A 7,989-nucleotide genomic window follows, 5' to 3' on the forward strand; every position below is an offset into this window, starting at 1 on the left:
CCAACATATTATTTTATACATAATTATAAAGAATTGTAAATACATATCAGAAGCCTCGACCATCATTTAAGGATACACAATATAATATATTATGAACATTTTAATATTTTGTATTAGGACTATTTTAAGTTAGATACTATATTATGTGTACTAATAATAAATTAAAATATATTACATTTACAATTGGCTGAAAAAAAAAATAAAATATACAGCATTAATAATTATTATGATATGCATTTTTTTACTTGAGAATAGAAATAATTCAACTATCTCTCCGATTATTTTAGATACACTTTTTCAAATTTAAACGATTATATTAATTTTATTGTAAACTGATGTAGAAAAAACAATATTAAAATAATAGTTTGTAGATATCGTATCACCACATCAGGTGTATAATATTTCTTGACTAACACAATGTTCATTGAGTTCTGAGTATAAACAAATTTAGCGAAGTGAAGATTTAATATTTTTTCTAAAATCATACACAATATAATTTCCTATCTATTCCCCCCTCCCCCCGGAAATAAATCCTGGGTAAGGCAACTGAAAGTAATAATCAATTAATAATTATAATTTATTTTTGTTTCTAGTTAATAGTAAATCTTCAATATCTAGTTTCAGTTTATAAATAATATGTAAACGATTCTTCATTTCTAGACACTATTGTATAATACACCATTTAAATATCGATGAAATACAAATTTTTAAAAAAAATACTTATTACACATAAATAAATTTGACCATACCAGCATAATCCAATACAATATCACTTCTCGTTGATAGTTGAATTCCTAAAATTGTAAAAAATGGTATAAGTTATTTACAAATATCAATATATAAATAATAATTATTATAAAAAAAAATTAATTTTTATCAATAAATATGAACATACCATAATACTCATGGCGATATTTTGGGAATGCAGTTGTTGGAATAATCAAAATTTCAAGAACCACAAATGTAATAGTTATAAAAAAGTGCTTAGAAAAATGCATTTCAATTATTTAATACGCAGAAAGAATATAAATTATGCGAAAAACTTAAAAAATGAATTAAGAATAAAAATCATTCTCAAGCTCTTTTATAAGCGGTTCCTTCATAACCCACCATGAAATGCAAAATAAAAAACTAATTTACAAATATTTAATAACAACTACTATTCTTTATTTCTTACTAATTGTTGATATTATATTGCGTAAATGTTATATTAACACAATTTGGACGAATTTATCATTTTTATTTCGTTACAAAACTTACGACAATCGTTTGTTTGTATAATTATAACAATAAGATTTTCTTAATATAGTTTTTGAATCATACTATTTCGTGTTGATAGTTTATTTTTTAATCGGAACAAAATTTAATCTGTATTCACATGTTATACAATAATTAAATTTGATGAGATTTAATTGACAAAATTAGGGAATTCACCCAATGAAGGTATACTATGGAGTGTGTAGAGCCCGTGGAAAGTGCAATTAATGAGTTAGTTGTGTCCCAATGATAAATGTGGGGTAAACGAATTGTGTCCCAATTGTTTTATGAAGTTTTCCACACGTTATGTGTGTTGATAAAATATAATCAATATTTTACACAACTATAATCAACGTATAAAATTATAAAAACGGTATCATTTAAATTTATTATTTTCTATATTGCCAATAACACTACGATCCTAATTCATGATTTAAATTAATTTAATGCGTAAAGTAACAACAATTTTGTCATTTATTAAGGATTGGTATAATGCAAACTTTAAAAATACATTTTTAAAAACATATTTTATCCCTTTTTTTGTATCAAAAGTTAAAAGTTTTGATATTAATGAATATATTAAAATAAGCGATGATACATGTCAAGAGATATACATATAATGGTTACTTGTATTTAGCTTCGGTAAATATTTAGGTATGCTCAGAACTACATTAAACGCATCACTCAGGATAGCGTTTAAGAAAACTTTTCATATGAATACAGATATACTTTATATTACTTATGATTTACTTATTGAATTTGGAGAAATCTCATGTAAAAAAAGTAGGTAATAAGAAATCTGCTTTTTATAAATTTAAATGTTAGCCGATTTAGGCGTATCCATCATGTATGATGTATGGTTTCGTGGTCATGTCGAATGGTGATGTATTGGACCGTCATATGTTTTGAATCATTTCGGATCAAAGAGTGGTTGAGTATCGTAGGGTTAGCGGGAGGTAATTATTGGAAATTTCGTTGACGGATTTCCGTAGTATATAATTTTGAGCTCTCATCGAGAAAATCGTAAGTCAATCGGTTTGCTACCTGACCTATATATTTTAACACATGTGTAAATAATTACGTGGTTATGTTTAGCAAAAAAATACTGCAAACTGGGTAATCACGTTTAGTGTGTAATGACGCAAGTTTATTTATACTCTTAATAACGTCATAGTTAAAAATGTAGGTTAGGTAACCATAATTATTCTACACGACAACAAATTTACACTTGTTTAGATTAAATAAATATAATACTGAGTTTGAGGAAAAGATCTCTTAAATATAGTGTAACGTGGTCAGGGAAATATTGTTACGATATTAGTTATCCAGAGAAGGTTTTCCATTTCTTATTGATAGATTTCCGTAGCTGGGGGTTATAGCACTACGTTTAAGGTTTTATCAATAATAACGTTTGGTTTATACATCATTATAATATCATAATATTTAAAATACTAAAATAGTACTTAAATTTAAAGCTAAAAATATTATCTAGAAACTGTTATGCGGTTTTATTGATATTATCATTTCAAAATGAGTTATGAACATTTTAAAGTTGTAATATTTTATATAGCTATAATTTTTTTTTAAATGATAATATCAATAAAACCGCATAACAGTTTCTAGATAATATTCTAAGCTATAAATTTGATAGTAGGTAAATTTACTCTAGAATTCAAGCTAACACAATCTTTTTTTTGGAACATGTCTTGATTTTTTTAAAATAATATTAAAAATATGAAAATCAAGACGTATATATAAACACTGCACAAAATATTTTATATTTTTGTCTTTTCTATACACTATTTGGAGTACCCGTGTCAATGGCTTTATAATTTTAGACTTAATATTATGATATCTATAGAATTAGTATATGTATATTATTGTGTACATTCAACATTATAGTTATTTATTAGAAATATTTTATAATAGTTTAAACAAAATGCATGTAATTTCAATAATTAAATCGTATTCTTAAAAAACTAGAATATAATAGTCATTAGCAGCGTGGAAGAAGAGTACTTAAACAGTCTGCTTATCACCGCACACAATTTAGAAAACAAAATTATCTCTGTTCTCTCCAAAAGTTTTTTTTTAATATCTTATTTAGACAATTTTATATAATTTATCGAAAATTACAAAAATCATCATCTTTAAAAGCTAATAACTTACTCATTTTTTATATTAGGAAAAACTCTCTGAGAGAACACAGGTAATATTATTCTTTATATTCTGTAAAAATTTTGTTTTTCAAAAGTTAATGTATCTTGAGTGGTTCTAATTCTTGTAAATGCTTTCTCCACGTTCGAAATATGGGCATGAGAGGTCCTCTTAATAACGTCATATTTCATATTAATTTTTTATTTTTGGAGGAAAAGAGTGTCGTGCGAATTTCGAAACTAGACTTGCGAATTCGTGCAAATTGCGTGCTAAATATCTGTAAAAAATGCTTAATTTCAAGATTAATAACCGTTGTTTAACATAATAAACGGGTGTACTGTGTTTGCGCCTAAATACCGTATTTGCGCCTATATGTAAAAACCTCGATTATGCGCTTAATAATATTTTAATACGTTAAAATACTTGTTACGTTTGTTATTTTTATTAATATTTTAATTATTTTACTGTAAGTGAACATAATAATTTACGAGTATAACATATATATATGTAATGCACTTGGAAGGCAGATATGCCTTTGTAATTTATATTTAGTCATATTATATATATAATATAGATATAGATATCTACTGAATATGTCGACCGCTAAAATCAGATTTATAATATTTTTAAGGTGATTAAATAAGTAATATATAATAACCGAATGTGTAATTACAGAACATCAATTTATTTTTACTTTTTTACTACACAACTGTAGAATCTTATGAACTTACCTACTTTTTTTTTTTAAATATTGTACAATTTTGATTGGATTGTTTGTAATTTAGTACAAGTACATGTTTTTATAACAAAATAAAATATTTATATACTTTATAAATAATCTACATATTTTAAATTCGCCAAAAAAAATATTGTTATTTTCCCGTAAAATTATTTACTATCCCTTGCCTTTTATTACCATTACGCGTTTGGTTTAGTTACCTCTGCTTAGTTCTAGGTCCATAACGGCCGTAACCATTTTCTTCCAAAAACAAGATACAGTTTTCCTCCACTGTCCTTTTTCCTCCAAAAAAAAGGTTGTTTTCCATTTTTCACCACATTATTTTTGACTAAAATTATGTCTATATTCCTCCAATATTTTAGCCAGTGTTGTAGTGTTGCATTCCGAATTATAAAGATAGTATATGGCTAAGATAGAAGGATCACATTTTGTACGTATCTGTAGATTAAATTCTGATAATTTCTAGGTATGTAATTACAAAATGTAAAATAATTATTCATATTATGTCTAATTTTTATTTTATTTAAACAGGTATTCATTTGTTACTTAAAATGACCTATAATTATAAAAAAATATAATATTATATACCTACCATAGTGATTTTAGTATATTTTATATTTTATTCAAAATGTTTACATATTGTCTGGTTGCATTATCATCAATCACTTATTATTAATAATTATTTTATTTATTGATTGATGCGTCTTTATCACCTTACGTATTTTTTTATTATATTCATTCAGTCATTCTGTTTTTAGCCACCCGCCAAGTTCGGCGCATACGGTGTATTTTACATGATAATTATAGTTGAAATATTTAATTTATTATTTTATTTTTAATTTAACATTCTGACAACGAATGACGATTTTATAATCTTTTTTTTTGGAGGAAAATGGATAATGGAAGAAAACGGTATCTCGTTTTTAGAGGGAAATGGACGCGCCCCTTATACATATTTACACTCAAATATGCAGATTAACACACTCACAATCATAAAATACCTCATCAGTATCGGACTGTGCAACTATATTTTGTATTTATATTATTAAGTTATTAATAAATAACAACATAAAACCTAAATGTATTTAAAATTAAAAAATAGATTTTGTTGAGAAAAAAAATGTATCTCTCATTTTTGATTGTATATTACATTAAATAAAGAAAATACAAATATAATATAAATCTAAATGTACATAAATATATTTTATTCTTTATTGCATTATTATTACAAAAATGATTCTTAATTAGGTAATGTATTTGAATGAAACACTTTATTTACGCTTGATTGTAAATGTACTATTTAAAGTCCTTATACTAAATAATATGGATATATATACTAAATAGAACATAAATTAAAATTAGTAATTAAAAAAAAAAAATTAACAAATATCTGGGCTATTGCATTGAATAAAACTTTTTTAGTAAGTTTCATTGAAATAGTCATCACTACATCGTCTTAAGGACCGACGTAAAAATGGCAGTATAAAAATTTTTGTGAGCAGAATTTTTTAACCCACTGTTAACAGTACAGAATGTGGTCACCGGGCCTAATGGATTGTGTATATAATCTAAAAAATTAATTTGAATTAGATTAGTTGAATGTTTACCAACATAATATCTTAAGAATCGTTTATAGGTATACAAATAATATGAAGGTAAGGTTTTCCCTCAAACCCTGTAACATTTTATTCAATACTTTATTCAAGCAATGATACCGGGATCGCAGGTAGTGTCGATGACTACAATAATCTGAGGCCAATATATATACAGATTATTGATTACAGTATACTCATTCAAATTATTTGTAAACCTACACTTAATTATTACTTTAAACACAAAATCATAACAGAACCCAGTTATTATTTTGCAACAAGTAACATGATCAAAATATATACTACATATAACCACATATATGTAATATTTTGGTATTTATAATTAATATTGGAATAAAATAATTCATACGATCTCGAGTAACTGGATCAATGATAGCTTCTTTGTATATGATTGCCATAGCTGTTAAAAATAAACTGCATTATGATAAATATCTTATTTTTAATGATGTAATTATTTTATACTATAATAGTGAGGATAACAGTAACAATTATGACTTATATTTTTTGTAGATAAAAATGAGGTGAAATTTAATAAATGTAATTAATCTTTATAAAGATAACAACATCGTCACACATTTCACAATTATACTAATTAATGTCACTATACATAACAATACCGTTAAGTTCATAATATTGTATTATTTTTTTGAAAATATTATGGGCTAATACATGTTTATAATTTTTATAATTTGGTATTAATTTATATAATATATTTTATGGTTTGAGCAATCTAATTGGTTGGTAGCATAGTTAATTTAATTTGTTATCTGTCAATATGTTTCCTACATATTAACAAAGTTTTGTATTTACTTATTCAAATTTTACACATGGCATTTTTACCAAGAAAAACTTTTTTAAATTGTTATATCTGGTCACCATATTATATACATATAGTTGATTGAATATTTAGATTTTATTAATACGTAAACATTTTACACAATTACACCGTTAAATTCCTACTTAATTGCAGTATACGTAGGTACATACAACAATTCATATATTTTAATTTTTAATACATAATTATTATAATATCATCTCATAGTGATATATGAACCCCTGTCTGCAATAGTAAGTAAAGTAAGCAATTGTTAATATGAACGGGCAGAGACATACGGCCAAACAATCTGAAGAAATCCGCTGAACGGAAAGTTCTGAGTTTGAGCGTGTCCCTACCCGCCTACCGTGTCTCACTGTCTGTGTAAGAATCAGTGTAGTACTGTCAGATTGATTTAATTATTATAATATAGTATAGTGATAACTTAAAACCACGCATTAATTATTATACGAGCAATTAGTTGTGGAGACGTCCATAACAATAGAAATAAGATACCTATCCTTCTACAATTCTACATTAATCTTGTCTATGTATGTACTTGCAATCACTGACAATATGCAAATTACTAATCATGGTCTAAAAACTTCAACTTCAAAACTTAAAAAAATTAAAAGACATAAATAACTTGAAATATTTATAAAATAATTGTACTAACGATTTTTATATTATACAGTACACGTAGCATAAATTTCTAAATATTTTCTAAAAACTTATTGAAAATAGAATTTTTCAATTTATTTCCAAAGATATCGATAAAAATGATTTCCTCAGTCAAAAAGCTTAAAAATGTAATTCAATATTCCACAAATTATGTTCTATATGTGTATCAAAATATACTTAAAATAAATATTTTTATAAGTACGTGTATTCGAAGTTAAAATTTGGTCAAAAACACAAAAATTTGAAAAAAAAACTTTTGCAGTTTAAAATTTATAAGATTTGTACTCTTTACAGCTGAAGTTTGATTGTAAATGTAATAAGAAATTAACAAAATAAATAAGCTATATGTGTTTTAAGTTAATATTATGATGAATTAACATAATTTCACGACGAATAGCAATATTAATTGTTTTGTTATAATTTAAAACTTTTTTCGCGGTGAGTTAGTATTGACAAAAAAGTGATTAATAGTAATATTAATGTAAAATATAATATTAATTTTATACTTATATGACGTAAAAACATATGAAATGGATACGATAAAAATGCAATAAACCTACAGTAATACTAATACCATAACCAATGCCCTAAGCTAACCTATGGGCTATGGGCTATTATACTATAATACATTTTTAAATAGCAATAACCAACAGTTTACTTAATGATTAGACTGACAAATCGTCTTAAAACAATTAAGTTAAAAACATACGTACTTAGTACTGCTTTTC

General features: G+C 24.9%; 1 long non-coding RNA gene across 1 annotated transcript; it reads right to left on the minus strand.

Annotated features, from left to right (window-relative positions):
* Positions 1-5,405: 5,405 nt before the first annotated feature.
* Positions 5,406-7,989, minus strand: LOC132931026 (uncharacterized). The gene is made up of 3 exons (XR_009662319.1): positions 7,975-7,989; positions 6,116-6,166; positions 5,406-5,721 (listed from the first exon to the last, which is right to left on the minus strand). It is a non-coding gene; the product is annotated as an uncharacterized LOC132931026 (long non-coding RNA).

This window comes from Rhopalosiphum padi, chromosome 4 (assembly GCF_020882245.1).
Source record: "Rhopalosiphum padi isolate XX-2018 chromosome 4, ASM2088224v1, whole genome shotgun sequence".
Lineage (NCBI taxonomy): Eukaryota > Metazoa > Arthropoda > Insecta > Hemiptera > Aphididae > Rhopalosiphum > Rhopalosiphum padi.